The sequence below is a fragment of the Patiria miniata genome, unplaced genomic scaffold (assembly GCF_015706575.1).
Source record: "Patiria miniata isolate m_02_andy unplaced genomic scaffold, ASM1570657v1 HiC_scaffold_6, whole genome shotgun sequence".
Classification (NCBI taxonomy): domain Eukaryota; kingdom Metazoa; phylum Echinodermata; class Asteroidea; order Valvatida; family Asterinidae; genus Patiria; species Patiria miniata.
Window position 1 is genome coordinate 19,501,455 of NW_024037073.1, and position 17,388 is coordinate 19,518,842.

At 39.5% G+C, this 17,388-nt stretch overlaps 1 long non-coding RNA gene and 1 pseudogene across 1 annotated transcript; one reads left to right on the plus strand and one right to left on the minus strand.

Annotated features, from left to right (window-relative positions):
* Positions 1-2,029, plus strand: LOC119743310 (annotated as a pseudogene).
* Positions 2,030-7,152: 5,123 nt separating this feature from the next.
* On the minus strand, positions 7,153-10,538 carry LOC119742423. Its single transcript, XR_005272849.1, has 3 exons — positions 8,779-10,538; positions 8,405-8,545; positions 7,153-8,223 (listed from the first exon to the last, which is right to left on the minus strand). It is a non-coding gene; the product is annotated as an uncharacterized LOC119742423 (long non-coding RNA).
* Between the last annotated feature and the right edge of the window lie 6,850 nt (positions 10,539-17,388).

Below are 17,388 nucleotides of genomic sequence, written 5' to 3' on the forward strand. Positions count from 1 at the left end.
TTGGGAGACATTCTCCGCAAGGTTCAGTTGAGGAAGCACTGCAGCTCTGCCCATTTGCCGGACGATCTGAAAAAGTACGTTGCAAACCCGGAGCTTTGCATGATGAAAGCTCTCGAGTGTGACCCAAAACAGTCCGAGGATCTTAGCTCGCTACGCAAACTTTGTGTATCAACTCAGGCGTAACACAAAAGAGGCACTGAGGTTGCTAGATAAGTCGATCACACTAGACAACAGCGACTATAACTTCTACGCTTTCAGTACAAGAGGAACAGTTCAGCTGAAGTTCTACAAATGGAAGATGGAAAAGGCTGAAAAAGATAATAAACGAAACCCCAAACCAGATCGAAGGGTTCTAGAACTCGCAAAAAGTGATATGGAGAGGGCCATTGTCATTCGCCATGCTTCGTGGGACTTGCAAAATATCGCGGAAGTGTGTCACTTGTTGGCCAAGTGTGACCCAGATGAGCCCAAGGAGTCAAAAAGGCAATACCTGGAGCAGGAATTCGAATACTTGAAACAAGCTGAAGATTGTGAAGATGGTAACCGATTAATTTCAGTAAGACGCTTGCTGGGGCGCTGCTTATTTGACTTGGGCCACTATCGCGAGTCAATAAAGATATATAAGGAAGCTTTTAAAGTTGCAGCCTGCCACTTCGCAGTATACAGGCTACTTCAATGAGCAGTTCAATAGTTATCTGTGCTTACTTCAGAGCGATCCAAAGGATGATTCTCCTTTAGAGGAGATGGCTCAGTCCTTGAGGCAGGCAGTTGAAAAGTACGGGACTAGCGCCCTCATCAAGCACGGCTTTGGCAACTTGAGACCCGAGTACAAACACGAACTTCAGGTCTTTGCCGACTACTGTAAAACAATCCAGAACAACGACAGTCTTTTGTATGTGCTGACTTCTAACGAACCGCCGTCCCCTCTCGCCCCACCTCCTCGCCCTGGTGGGTTACTCAAGGAGTCTTGGGAAAGCCCAGAGAAAGAGGATCACGGTGTTGGAGAGCCTGACAAGGGAAATCCCAAGCCCATGGACACTCTGTCTCCGGTCGCACCATCTGAACATGCTCCTAGCCTGATTGTGGCCTCCTCAACGGTTAGTGGGCTCGAAGCACCCAACCAAAACCCACATGATAAGCCAGCAGATGGGGCTGCGGCATCACTAACAGATGAAATAAGAGGCATGGTCATTAGAGATTCACCACCTGAAAAGGGCTCTGGTCGGACGCTGAAAGATTTTGACTTCTTTGTGATACACACGGCGAGTGACGCAGAGTGGGTGCACGAAGAATTGCTTCCTAAGTTGAAAATGAGAAAGTTAAAGGGGTGCACAACCCAAGAATATGCCCTGGCAGGTTCCTTCGTCCTTAACAGTGAGTTGCATTTGATGAAAAGCAGTGCTTGTATTTTGTTCGTCCTTACAAGTGGTTTCGAGAGGGAGTGCAAGTTTCTCATGCATCATGCTCTGAAATTCAAGGAAGCCGGTCACGTCATTTTCCCGCTTCGAAGGGACAAATCTGCAGTCCCACGGGAGCTTCAAGATATCCTCTTTTGCTTTGATGCTACTCACGAGAGAATTAAATGGGATAAATTAGCTCAAGACATTAAGCATCAGATCGAAGGACTGGCCCATGCATGATTAGGTCACCAGGGGTAGAAAAAAATAATACACTTCATGCAGTACTGTTACAAAGGAAAGTTTGGCTGGCGAATTTTATAAACACTGTATACTCGGTGCTTGCGAGAAAAAAACTTTCACAAGCTTACTCAGGTGGGACTCGAACCCACGACATTCTGCTTACTACAGTGCATATGTCTTACCACTCGACCAACGAGCTTGCCGGGGTGGCTAGCCGAATCGAGTCTAATGATGCAGTAGCGAGTACCGCTAACGTCGGCGAAGGGCAAATCCTAATGTACAATTTACATCCCCGATTCCATCACATTAACGATTATTTCATCATCTTTCATTGTTGTACATTTTGGGGGGATAGACCCATGACTGTTGGGAGAAAAATCCATCCAAAAGATGATCAACCAAAAAGCAGTCCTGAAGCCCATCGCCATTAAGTGGACGCCTACGCTTTATTGCAAAATAGCACCATTTTAGGCCCTAATTTTATCAAAATTTCACAGTAATCACAGTCCTCTACACGGGCATGCCCTCTCCTTTTTGACAAATCCTCAAGATCACGGCCCTCATTATGCTTTAATACCTCAGGATTAGAAGGCATAATTCGGCTCGCGTAGGCAATTTTGGGCCTATTTACAGACCTTCACACAGAAGCATCCATGTTATAGTGAATTTTCTCTATCGCAAGCTCACCAACAACTCAGAATAGGCCTAAGTATTTATCTCGCGTTGTCATTCTGACGACCTCTTTCGCGAGGTCAACGTAATATTTACCCGTCTCAATTCACGAAGCTGCTAGGCATAGAAGTTTGTAAAGCACACAAAATATTTGCTCAGTAAAACAGGTCACCAGCTAAAGCGTCATGCAGTTTATATACTATTTCTTGTGACTGGTACTCAGCTGATTCGTGATTAGCAAACACAAAAATTGTTAACAATTGCTAAGCAACAGTTTCTGCTAAGCGCATATTTGTAGAAGCAAGCGGGAGGCAAGAAGTACAGTTTAGCCGTGCGTTGGTAAAAATGCATGTAATGTAATAAGTTAGAACATTTGGTTGAATTTCTCAAACTCTCAGTGTTGGTGTTTTCGCTGATTGTAGGGTGACGAACCTCCAAACAGCTAAACAGAGCAATCATTCTGGAATGTGTATCATTGTGGAGTCATTTCTTTGTTCCCGTGTACTATAGTTTTCGAGTTTGAAAGTGTGCTTTCAAAATACTCCTATTTTAACCAAACTAATTTCCTGGGCTGAAATTCGGACTTAATATCCCTTACATAAAATACTTCAATGTGCGACACTTCAACACACCTTGGAAATTCCTAGTTTTTGAGTAAAATCTTTAGACCTATATCTATTTCGTGATATCCTTGTGGAGACGAATTCACCGATAGAAATTGCTCTGTGGAGACGTATACAATCTTTTGTTCCCTATTGTGCAATGATGTCTCCACAGGGTACCGTATTCCAGATCAAAATTAATGTAAATAAATTTGAAGCTATGGTCTGTCATTATCTGTTCATCTTATGTACATAATAATGTCAAGTTTTCAACGAACCCAGAGCCTGATGACTAGGCGGAGACTATAGTTTTAAAAGGCATACTCGGTTATTTGCATCTATATCCCGAAATTACCCGACCGAATTATTATTAATGGATTTAAGATGTTACTGGTACTAAACATCCCGTGAAACTAACTGTCAATTAGAGGAAATCAAGGAATGCATGTGATATCTAAACAATCAGTCAATTGACTGATTTTTGGATATAAAGAATGTTATATGGACGAAATCGTGTTTAATTTATGATCGAAAAATTGTGCATGCTCTTTCACTATTTTCTCGAAGAGTTCAATATCCACGGAGTTGAGGCTTCATCAGCTCAGGTTTTGAACATTCCTTTTTTGGATTTTGGAGTTGTTTTATTATTAGAAACAAACAAAATGCAAGAAAGCAAATTATCTTATATATGCCTTTAAAGAAATAAGGTCACTCGTGTTTACCTTGTAAATACCTTGATATTGACAAATTTATATACAGTCGACTCCCGTTAGCAGGAAATCCGCCGGACCTGGTAATTATGTTCGTTGTATCCGAATGTCGTACTATCCAATGCAATGGTTTCCAACCCATTGTTCACTATGAACGTCCATGATATGTGTATTATCCAAATGAAATAGAACATGTTATCGGGTGTGTACTGAACAAATGTTTGTGAAAATACGTAAAAATTAATGGTACATGTATTTTTATCATAATTATGTAAATAATATAATGTAGTAATTTTCTAAAATAATAATGTAGTAATCATTTCAAAATTAGGGGACGAATTACTGTATACAAATGTAAATCAGTTTATATCGTTACAAAATATATGACTATTTCATATTATAGAGGACATCTACTTATTAAAAATTGTTTAATCATGTCATCTGAATTCTTTCGATCATAACCATTAATTCAGTCATTTTCGCTAGCGCGATAGAGATATTAGCAAATCCCAGCGTGATACCGTACCAATACTGCTCAAATTTTGTTTAAATGTACTAATTATACTTGAGTACTTAATGACACAGTATTAATCATTGGGAATAAAAATATTGATCAAGATTAAGTACCAAGGTTTCGTGTTATTATTTTTTTTGGGGGGGGGCGCTCATCAGATCCAAACCGTGCTGGAAAAAAATACTTAGGGTGACAACTTTTTTATGGAAGGGAGTGGGGTGGGGTTGGGATGGGCGATGAGGGGTTTAGTTTACCCCAGCCCTCGGTTGTTTCTTGTGGATATTATGGAAAGCTTGCGTTATTTCTTATGCAATATCGTGCCACAAACTTCATAAAGGAAAGCCTTTATGTTTTTGTACATTAATCCCATCAACAGATATGAATTTCTAAAACGCAGTGTGCCTTATATCAATATTTTTTTCTAAACAGGATTTTGCACATTTTGTGGTTAAAGGTACATCTATTACGAGTTTACGTGTAAATCAGTTGCTACAGCAATGTCAATTACTGTGTCCCTAAACTCTCCTTCCCTACCCCAAACACTAGACTTATTTCAAAATCCAAGAAGGGTAATTTACACCTAGAAAGTCCCAGTACCGATTTTGGAAAGGCAATATCAGTCTTTTTACAAAGACTTTTTGTAAATAGGGGCCCAAGGGCGGATGGGGGGGGGGGGGGGGGGGCAAAGGGGGCCATGCCCCCCCCCAAAAAAAAACCGAGACCAATTTTTTTTTTCATGTGACATCGCAATAAAGGCAGGCAATGAGTACACCACCATCTTTTCCTCAACAAAACATTGGTTAAAGTGGTCAGAAATTGCCTCAGATCGCACCACAGAGCATCTAGAATCCAAAAAAAAATTTTTTGACCCACTTTTTTGGGGTCCAAATTCCCCCCCCCCAAAAAAAATTGTGTTCTGGAACCGCCCTTGTAGGGGCCTAGACCAATCCAGTCACGCAGCACGCTGTCACTTCTATCTCGGAGGACCCACCCCCACCAATGGCGAAAGCATTGTGCTAGTTTTGTTTACACAATCCGTAACGGAACAGTTCCTTTGTACAATGGCTTCGCCATTGAAGGGGGCCTCGTGAGTGTACAGTGATCACCATGGACGTCGCCAGGATTTTTTCTAGAGGGGGGCAAAAAATTGTTTTGCCAAAAAATGCTTGTATTTCTCAGCACATTCTCGATTTATCAGTTTAAGAGGGGGGCAGGGACATTTTGCCCCCCCCCCCCCCCCCCAATCAAATTTACACCACTTTGTCTTCGCGCCTCTTTTTCTCTTCTTTTCTTTCTTTTCTTTTTCTTCCTTTTTTTTTTTTTTTTTTTGCTTTTCGGGGGGGGGGGGGGCAAGTGCCCCCTTGCCCCCCCTCGCGACGCCCATGGTGATCACGTGCCTAGACACGGATAGACTCGCCCTTTGGCCGACCTTCTAAAGCTCATGAAGTTTGCAAGGATCACACGGCGTGTTGGTGCAAAGCCTGTGTACCCCAGCCACGGTTGCCCTGTTGGAAGCTTGAAAATCTGTTGTGGCGGCAGACATTAATTAACAATAAGGGAGGAGCCTTATGTAATTGGGGAATTACATTACATACATAATTGCGAATAGCATTATACAGTGCGGCTATTTATACAAGGCGGTTATATAGTTGTACACTGCAAAACAGTGGATGTAATTTTTGGTTGTGTGGAAGACGAAGAAGATCTTGCCTTCTGCAACGAGAACAGGATTCGCGATGGTCAATCCTAGACACTTGGGATACCAAGCCTGAGTTGACTGCACTAAGGTGATCAGAACCACCGTAGCATTTTCCTCTTGTATATACTCAAGGGCGGATCCACGCCGGTCGCAATAAAGGCGGGCACTGCGTACAACACCATCGTTTCCTCAAAAAATTTGGTCAAAGTGGTCAGAAATTGCCTTAGATCGCACCACAGTAAATCTTTAGAATCAAAAACAAAATCGGGGCCCTTAAGCGGGTCTTGAACCCCACGCAGTAATTTTTGGAACCCACTTTTTGGGGAACCAATTCTTTTGGCACCCCCCCCCAAAAAAAAAATAATGGGATCTGGATCCGCCCTTGTATACACTTAGAGATTATGACAAGGGATTCAGCCTTTTCCAGTTCATCAGAAGAGCATCTACCTTCTACGTCTTAGGATTACTCTGGTTACCAAGACACAAACTTCTCCAACTGTGTGTTTAGCCGAGTTGGGAACAAATCCACCATCGGAGTGAACTCCAACTTCACATGAACTTGTGAAAAATCTCCGGATGAATTAGGCGCCACTCCGTCCGATCGTTGAGGATCTAGGACTCTTGGAAGACAGTCGTCATTCTGAGTGAACCTCATTTGTTAGCTCCAGACAACATCTAGAGCGGAACTCCTGAAATTGTTTAGTGGTTCCAATTAAATAGGCAGTTGAAAACACTGTTAAGTGCGGCTCGGTCAACGCCTACAACAAGTTGGTGTGATCATGTGTTTCCTGATGGATGCTACTCTACCACTCAGCGTGGCCCAGGTTTAACGACGTCTTCATTCCTCCAGTAAGTAGGGAGGTAAGGGAGTCCACATTACCGGCACACCCTCGCAAAAGTGGTCGGCCAGCTTTCTATACAAAACCTCATTGGCTCGTGGTTTTGTGCGTAAACCTTATCCGTCAGCCGATCACCCTCAATTGACTTCGGCAAAACCGCAAGTCCCATCATTGGGACCATTTTTAGTGTGTTTCTATGTGGATCCATGCAACAGAGTCCAACTTGGCGTTATTTACCAGTACCCAACAGAAGTCGACTTTGAATGTTTTCAGTTGCCTGCTGAGTACAACATATTGCAATCAGAAACATAGGAAATATGTACATTAATTTGTGCCAGGGGTTTACTGCTCAATCCAACAGGCTCCAACGGGTAAATGGTATAGCTGGATCATGTTGGATTCAGCAGGTTTAGGGTTAAAGTTTCATAACCGGTCGATTTTTCACTTCTATCAAATGGACAAGTCGCGTTTTGAAATAAACTCTTCAAATATTTATTATATAAAATCATGACATTATGAAGAGAAGAAAATAAAATATCGAGTGTATAAATGTGCATACGAGGAACAATTTGATAATTTGAAAGCTACTATAAAATGGACTTGGAACGGGCGAAAAATGAATGATCACATTTCCCCCATTTGCGGGATTTAAATAACAACCCATAACCTATAAATTGGAAAATCTGATGATTTCCTTTCTGATCCTCTGTTTATCTATTTATTAATTTATTTATTACATTTCTTTACCAAGGGTACGCCTAAACAGTTTGAAATGGGTTTCCATTGGGGCCCTGCATTCATTTTTTAAAATAACTTACTCAAACTAAAATTACAAGGAAAAGTGCACATGTGAAACAGACAAATACTGACAAACACGACTTCTTCACCATTTTTTTTTACTCAAATAAAGCTTGTAAAAATGCATGTTAAACATTCCAGTATAAGGCACGAATTGCCGATTGCGGGATGGGCAGAACCCCGCGAAAATTTGTGGAAAAAACACGGGAAGTTTCCGTGCATGGCAACAGTGACCAAGTTTATAACTCCGTAGATCAGCGCATTTTTTAACTAGTGTGATATTGACAGAAATATCACCGATGACTAATACGTTGTACAAGGGATACAAGATGTTAGATCACCAGAATAAATAATGAATAAAAGTGGACATAAGATCGACCCCTAGCCTACGGAACATTAACGTTTTTAGTGGCGGTACCTTTGAAATGTTGCCCTCGATATTCACAGACTGACTACGACCACTTAGGTAGGACTTAAACCTATTGATTAAATAAGTTGACATATACAGCTTTTTAAATCTATCCAGCAGGTTTTCGGAAGGATTTTGAATGGGATGGTGTCTTTATACATACCTCGGATTAATAAAATGTGACGACTTTTTAAGAGAAACTTATGGGAACTTTTCAGGTTCTAGCTATTGTAAAACTCAGTCGAGTGTTGCCAAAATTCATCTTCCTGCCTTGGTGAACTACTGCACTCCGTTATGTATATTGTCATCATCTCTGCTGCTTACACGAAACAAGAGGAATCTGCAAAGATGAAAGAAATAGGCCCTTTATCTTTTATATTACATATTTCACATTTGAAGCACAACCCTATCTGAGTGAAAAGATTGTCATAAAAAGTTCGATATGCAACGTCCTGAAGACTAAGACAAAAATAGAAAATGAATAAATGAAAAATACATCTAAATCCCTTTTGCTAAATAACCTCAAGAATTGGTGAAGACTTGCTCTGCAAGCAGGGTCTTCAGTCCTTCCGTCGGTTCTCCTCCCTGCTTCCGGTTCCTTGGGATTCAAAAGTGATTTTATCTTCGTCCAGAATGGCATCTCATCTTGCAGACCGTCATCTCTGTCAGAAGATTAGAAGGAACACATGTAAGAAAATGTGTGCGGGACAATTATGCGCCGGTTGCTCTTCTTTTGTGAAGTTAAGTGATTATTAATTTCACATTAAATTTATTTTCCTCTAGACTTATCGTACTAAAAAAAAAATAAGGTATCATTAATCGCAGACAAAATAATCAGTACAATTGAAACACCCTAAGACATTGTTCGAAAGGAAAATAACATTGATATTTTTACCTGGGAAATCAGTAATGGGATGCCCAGCAAGCAGGGTCTTCAGTCATTCGGTGTTCCTCCTCCCTGCTTCCGGTTCCTCCGTGTCAGCAGCTCCTGACATGAGCACTCCGGCTTGCCGGTCCTCCTAACCTAATTGCAAGTTGCTGAAAATAAAAGAAGTCTTCCTAGCGGAGCTAGGTTTTATAACTACAATGTTCAGTGGCTTTCTGATCAAATTTGTGACCGGTGCTGTGGTATAAAGAGAAGGAAACGTATATTAGTAGTCGTTACCTGACCACTATAAAGATACAACCATAGAGAAAAAAAAGGAGAAACCTACTTTAGGTCTACGCTACTTAGATCTCTAATTGGATACAAAGCATCTTACATACAGACAGTGAAAATAATCCAATTAGTGGCCCTTACCTGACCACTGTAATGGATTCAACCGTTGAGAATGAAAGGTTAGGTTATTCTAAATAGATAATTTGGCCTACTGGTCGCGAAGATGATATTCCAGTTTGCGCAAAAGCAACGCGCATCCACTGACGCGCAACGCGGTTCAAAGGGAAACAACATTCACGGTGTTTAAAAACGTCGGTGAAGGGCAAAACCTAATTTGATTTATATCACCCCGACGCAAAATTCCATCTTATAACATTCACATTGCCGACCAGCTGTGATCGGACTTATCAGAATTCAAATGTACCATCGATCAAATCTTCCACTGCTGTTGTGGTTGTTAAATTAATTAATGCACATTGTTTCATCCTGTAAATTCAGGCTATACACTTTACAGAGCGATTACAAGGTGTATCCGACGCTACAGGTATCATATTACACCTGATTTACAATAAACAAAGTTGACACAATGGCCCTAACACAAAAGGCAATTATCGATCTTTGCGAAACGGATATTATGGAAGAACAAATCACAAACAATACTTCATGTCCATAAGACACGTTTCGACAAGGATAAGAGACTATTTCATGTCACAAAATAATCGTGGAATCGTTGAAACCGTCATTCTTATTACGTTTTACGACCGCTACATGTTTCAATGAATCTGTAAGATCTGCACATGGCCCTATACATGTAGAGCTTTTTTTAAACAATACTAAATCTCCAAGAAAACTTCTGTCACATGGACAAATAGTAGATTCTTAAACATGGCCTTATAGAGTATTTCACTCCATCAACAACGGTGAAGTTACAGCGGGTGAGGAATATACAGAGTATACAAGAAAACTTAGATCCAACATTTGAGCTTTTTTTAAGCTTCAAAATAGCTATGGATACTTAACACATGACCCTAGAGTGTATTACACGATGATTCGCACTCAAGACGGGATGAATGCACAAGCAGCTTTCAAAATAATTGCAGAAATCTCTACAGAACGGAGGAATAGAAGATCTCTACACTACTTCACATGGCCCTAAATAATTTGGCATAATAAAATTGGAAAGATTTTTTACAAAAACAAAGTCAGACATGGCCCTGGAATCCTGTAATTAATCTGTCACATAAGTACAGAAGATAACGCAAGAAAAATTGGGTTTGGCATAAATATCTTCAAAACGGCGATGACAGTTTTGTACACATGGCCCTATGATTTTTTTCACAATGACAATCAATATGGAACGACGAGAAAATGCATGATAGACGCGACTAGAATCAAAAAAGTTTGATTCGTACACATGGCCCTAAATATCTAATACAAATTGTTAGAAACAGAAAAAAAATATTCCGTACAAACATTGACCCTACTACAGCTCACAATCATTGTCTTAAAGGGAATATACAACATTGCAAACATCGAAAATAAAACTACCAAGTTTTTGCGAAATACCTTAACAGGATGTTGGTAAATGACAGTCTAAAGCATCCTGTAAAATTATGGCACCTGGTATACTGCATTTTCAAGAAAATGGTATTTTTGTATCAATTCCAACGCTGATCGGCCGATCAGCGTTGGAAACAACTGGCTTTTTTCAAATACTGGCCCCAATTGACCATTGCACTTGTTTGCAATCGATTACAAACCTATGAACGGGTACGAGACAGCTAGAGGTTCCTGACCTTACAATTCCCCAATGTATGTAAACTGCTCTGTTTCTTCTTATATGGAGTCAGGGAACCAGACTACAGGAAAATGATCGTTATTGGTTTTATAGCATTTTCGAACCCAAAACTTCCAAAACTCAGTGTAACTATATTTGCTATTCCAACCCAATTCCACCATTTCTGATACAGCAAAAGCAAATGATGTATATTCCCTTTAAATGTCAAGCAGTAGACATAATTAAACAAAAATGTACAGATGGTGCAAATTGGAAGAGAAGCAGAACGCTTTTCTACATATAGCCCCATCATGATTTTGACAAAAAATCCTTCCTAGATAGCAGGTGCTAAGTAGTATAGCAGTTGGCCAATCATACACATGCATGGCCCAATCATTATTAATTTCACATGGCCCTATCAATTATTCTGCAGACACTCGTAGTCGTGTACATATTTCGTTCTTGTACGTTACTTGTACTCTTTTAACTTTGTTCGCACTCGAGCTCAAACACGAACTTGGTTCGCACTTGAACTCAAACACGAACTCGTAATCAACGAACGGTACATTTGTTGTTTTAATATACCTGCAGGTCGATATACATCGTCTTATTTTCTTCCTATAATTAATCGGTCAAATGATTGACAAATGCTTGATAAGATCTAATGATTGACGCTAACTTTGTTCGCACTCGAACTCAACACGAACTCGTAAACTGTGAACGAACGATACATTTTTTGTTTTAATCAATACCCGCAGGTTCATCGTCTTATTTCTTCCGATACACAAATCGGCCAAATGATTGACAAAGCTTGATAAAATGCAACGATGAACGGTAAATTTGTTCGCACTCGAACTCAACACGAACTCGTAAATTGTGAATGAATGATATATTTGTTGTTTCAATTCATACCCGCAGGTCCATGTCTTATTTTCTTTCTGTACACAAATCGGTCAAATGATTGACAAATGTTTGATAAGATCTAAGATTGACGCTAACTTTTTTCGCACTCGAACTCAACACGAACTCGTAAATCGTGAACGAACGATACATTTTTTTTGGTTTTAATCAATACCCGCAGGTTCATCGTCTTATTTTCTTCCGATACACAAATCCAGCATTAAGAAACAAATTATTTCAAATTTACTTGCACATCCAAGCGGCGGGATTTTTATTCCTTTCCCATCTGGTGCTTGGTAAGATTGTGTCTGATGAACTATTAAATCGTGCGGAGAGGTTCCTTGGAAAAAATAATTATTATCCTTAAGTCTCTTTGTCTTCTCTACAAAACATAATCTCTTACTGGTTTTACAACTCTTTATACATTAATAATTCTATATTGAATTAATTTGTTGGCAATGTAGCACCCATCAAGGGTGTTATATTTCTCAATAAAAGCATCCATTAAGAGTATCGTCTTTATAAATAGAATCACCCATCAAGGGAGTTTGTGTTTCTCAATAGAAGCACCCATCAAGGGTGAGGTCTTTCTCAATCACCCATCAAGGGTGTTGTGTTAATACAGTAGTAGCACTCATCAAGGGTGTCGTTCGTCTCAATAGTAGCACCCTTCAAGGGTGTTGCCTAGTACCACCCATCAAGGGTGTCGTGTTAATCAATACAGTACATGGTGTAGCACCCATCAAGGGTGTCGTTCTTCTCATAGCACCCATCAAGGGTGTCGTCCTTCTCAATAGTAGCACCCATCAAGGGTGATATAGTAGCACCCATCCAGGGTGTCGTCCTTCTCAATGGTAACATTAAGGGTGTTGTATTTCTTAAAAGTAACACTCATCAAGGGTTAGATTATGGTGGCACCCATCAAGGGTGTCGCTTTTCTCAATAGTAGCACCCATCCAGGGTGTCGTCCTTCTCAATGGTAACATTAAGGGTGTTGTATTTCTTAAAAGTAACACTCATCAAGGGTTAGATTATGGTGGCACCCATCAAGGGTGTCGCTTTTCTCAATAGTAGCACCCATCAAGGGTGTCAGCTTTCTCAATCATATACTTTAACCTCTAGAGGGAGGTATTCATATGGACATTATTCAACACAACAGTTTACAGACTTATTTCGCAAAAGTTTGAAAAGGAATGCATAATGAACATCTTTACACCATTATTTCTTCAAGGTAAGTCCTTCGGCTTTACACAAAAATAATCAGCAAACTTAATATGGTTGTGATGCGGCCGCAGCCAGTGCCATTGACATTGATTTCTGTTGATATGATAACATCTCCGAGGGTCCGTCTTCATCGCTGATTCTTCAGTTTGTATTATTCAAATAAAATCCCAAACGTTAAAACTTAATTTTCTTCATACTTCAACTGGCGTTATTATTGCTAATGCACAAAGGCATTGTCAGGATAACGTTGGTATAAATTAAATACGTTCGTTCCCTCCCCGATTCCCAAAGTTCCTAAGTGTCTTGCAAGCTGCTACTTGCTCGCTTGCAGCACGCTAAAGCTTCCTTTATTTTATTTATTGACGTATTATTATTATTTTATTACCACCTGCTCTTTATGCACTTAAATTTTTATATTTTATTTGGCTACATATATTATATAGCTTTGCCTTAATTTTTATTCATTGGTATCCCTCAAAACCGAAAACCTCATCGAGCTTTGCTGAACTTAAGATTTAAATTTTCGGACATACATTTTCATTTTATTTTCCAATTAGAAAAGCTGTTTTAATGATTTTGATTCAGTAAAAGACTTATTTTTTTTACAATAATTATATTTTAAAGAGCTCCGTAGTAGCTATGAGTTGATAAAATCTTTCTTTTTTTATCACGGAAGGTAGACACTTATCATCCGTTTTAATGAAATAATTAACTGATTTGGTATCGGAAAATATGAAAATGAAGATATCGTCAACCAGTGAATAATTTTCTCAGGAAGACGATATCGTACAAGATACCATCAACCCGAGAAATATCTATTTTCTCGAGAAGATAGCATCTCACCCAAAAGATATAGTCAACCCGAGAAATATTTTATTTCCTCGAGAAGACGACATCTCACCTAAAAGATATCACCAATCCGTGATGAAATATTATCTCGGAAAAACGATATCTAACCTACAAGATATCATCCACCGGAGATACATTTTGTTCTCGAGAAGATGACATCTGACCAACACGATATCTTCAACCCGAGAAATGTTTTCTTTCTTGGGAAGAGGATATTTCACCTACAAGATATCATCGACCAGAGATTTTTTTCTCGAGAAGACAACATCTCACCCTATACAAACAAGATATCACCTACCCGTGATGACACTATCTCGGGAAGACGATGTCTTATTTACAAGATATCATCAACCCAGGAAGTATTTTTTTCTCGGGAAGACGGCATCTCACCTACAAGATATCACCAAGAACACTCTTCGGGAAGACGATATCATAAATACAATTATAACATCGCGAAATCTACCCCAACGATGTCCTCCTATTTTTTAAAATGACGGTTGCTCGTCAACCCATGTAAGCTTAGAGCTCAGTAATGTGTGTCTACTTATTTCAAAAACCAAAATTGATATTAAAGAGAAATTTTCTAATATTGATAACATTGTATTTTTCCATTACAATGCACTACCTCGATGCAGATTTGTAATTGACTACCGTTATTTTTTTTTAAGGATCAAGCTACGATTAGCCCGACGATTTTTACTGTGCCCCGAAAAGGTAATTTTTAAATTGTTTTGTTAAAATATTTTTGTAAGTTAATTTTTACACCATGGCTGTGCCAGGTCAAGCTCCCTTACGCTGCTGCTGGTGTGCTCGGCTGCCTAGCCTACGCGCGCCATGTGCCTATACCCCAACATACCCCGCCTTAATACTACGCCTTAACCTGAACCGTAAGCATTCATTTAATACAATAATAACTTAACCTTATTTGCCTTTTTCAAAACGTCGAATTTCGCTGGTCTCGATCGCAACAGCAGGTCTTCTCCAATTCATTTGAGTTTCAAATAATTCCGTCGGCTATCTGTTATAACCAGATAACATCTCTATTTATACAATCATAATGATGATAATTCAGCTCTAAGTATTTTTCTTCAGTTGTCATCTTGAACTTATAGTAGTATATTATAATATACAAGTTACCCTGAAGCTAATGGTGTAAAGTTAATTATTTTGAGCAATTTATACAAATTTGAGATCCGTGGATACATTGTCCGAAAAAAAAATTGATTTTGGTCCATTGGAATGCCGCCCTATAATACTCAAAATAAATTACATTAAATAAATTCAGGTTTATGATAAAATCCGTTGGCTCTGTTGTTGACTCCTTTATGGTGTTCAGGTTTTTCATTTCATCTTTGAATAATTACATAAAAGTTCGAAACTATTTGTTTTGGTAAGTTTTAAACCTGTAATTTTAATACAATCATAACAAAAAGGCAATCCAAATTCCAAGGAACCCTCCAACGAAAATCTAAACATGTTTACTCCAACTTTTGAGTAAATCCCTATAAGCCCCTGTCTTGCTGGAATGTCTTTGAAAGTGTAGCAAAAACGGTGCACCTGGATGCATACCGCGCGCGCGGCCTTTCAACTTTTCAACCAATAAGAATCGCCGGAATCTATTACCACGCCCACACTGCGCCGGCCACGAGCGGCTCACGTGCAGACTCGCACCACGAGCTAGCTTTTGACACAATGCGTGAAATGCGCAATGCACCAAAAGGCTTGTGCATGTATGATTTTGACAAACAAATTGCATGTATTCACATGCTAATAACTCTAAACCAAAATGGCTTTCGCCTACAGGAATGGAATTTCAACGTACAATAGGTTATTCAGCAATGAAGAAGACTAATTCAATGTAGGCTAAAATGGACGCGATTTCGTGGTCAACAAACACACATGATTATTTCGTGCTTGTCGCTATTCCAATTTTCTTTAGCTAATTAAAGAGAATTGCAGAATTGTATCGCACAATATTCAACAATGCAAAATACAACCTCATGTACAGAATGCAATACATTATGTTTATTGCAAATAACGTAACATTTTTGTTTTACCGAAATGCGATTCAAGGATCAAAGTCAAAGAAAAGAATGAATATTTTCTGACTCCATGCATCTTTCTTCGAAATGAAGTCTACAATGCAGGCGGATATAGCATATACCATATTGCTCAAAGTGTAGAATATTGGGACGCTTTTTCGTCTTTTGGTTCTGTGTGACGGAAGGAGAAGATAATTTTTCACTCACCTCCATGACCTCGATAGTTCCTTAATTAAAGTTGGACTTACCCGACGAACTCCAAAAGCTTGACTTCAGTATTTTCCAAAAACGTCATTCAGATCATTCGACAAAATTATGAGTTCAAAAAAATTCCATGTGTCCATTCAGTTCAGTTCAGCACAAAATGAGCATTCAAAGGAATGCTTTGCGAAGTCCAGTTCAGTTCTATAAAACAAAAGTTATGACAAGTTATGTAGGCCTACAGCAATGTTCAAGTCAGTCTTTCAATATGGGTGACGACGACACAACATGTCTGCGTCGAAGCTTTGCAGTGACCCCGTACATGAGGCCGGTTTTCTGGTCGATTTGCAAGATTCCAAGCGTCCAAATATGATGTTTTTTGCGCCTATGAAGACTCCAGGGTATGATGTACAAGTTTCCGCGTTGGAGGCTTGAAGCTGGACGGCAGACTCGGAGGTTAAAGTATCGAGTTGTGCTTGTGAAATTTGAGGCAATTTTTGGTGACTGACCAAAAATAGCGGGAAGACATTGCGAGCTGCCTGCGCCAGTACAGTACAGTGTCCGTTGACCCGGCCCCGTTCTCGGTAATTTTCCGTGGCGTAATGATATGGAGGTGAAAAGTGTCATGTTTTATATCGCTGGCTGTTGCTCCGTACTGGTCTTTGCGCTGCCTTGGGCCAAAGTACTCAGTGTGTATTTCTCCACATTCCAGATAAAGTAGCATCAGTTTCGGGGAAAAATGCCCTATTATTATAAGACGGGAGGGCGTTCCAGAAAGTATCCGTAAGTGACGTAGCACGCGTGCTCGCGTGGCCTGTTTCTCATTGGTCAGAAGTATGTTGGTGACGTCTTCATGTCAGTCTAGCCAAATTGATTGGACGAGGGAGTCTGGTTAAAAAAAAATGAGCAGACGAAAATGGTGTACATTATTTTGTACCGCACAAATAACGTTTTAACCGATTTTCGGCTAGACTTGACAGACTGCTTGAAAAAAAGCTAATCCAGCAGAAAATCTATAGAGCATAAGGAAATTTGTACCAGATTGTTAGCAGAATTCTGTAAAATCGGTGATCCTATTTAAAAAATATAGCAGATTTTGTTTTGAACATGCTTCAATCACTTTAAACAAACCCTTGAATACTTTAGCGGGGATAGGCAGTCATGTTCCTAGCGTTGAGATTCCCTGACGTGTACGACTACAAAGTAATGTAACTCAATGGAAGCTAGGCTAGACACTCGGCCAATTTAAAAAAAAAAATGAAAATTAACCTACTCATTTTTTTTTAAAGAAAATTTTATAATTTTTAAAATATTTTTTTAACGTTTTATTTCTTTTTGCTTTTCAAAGAGAAA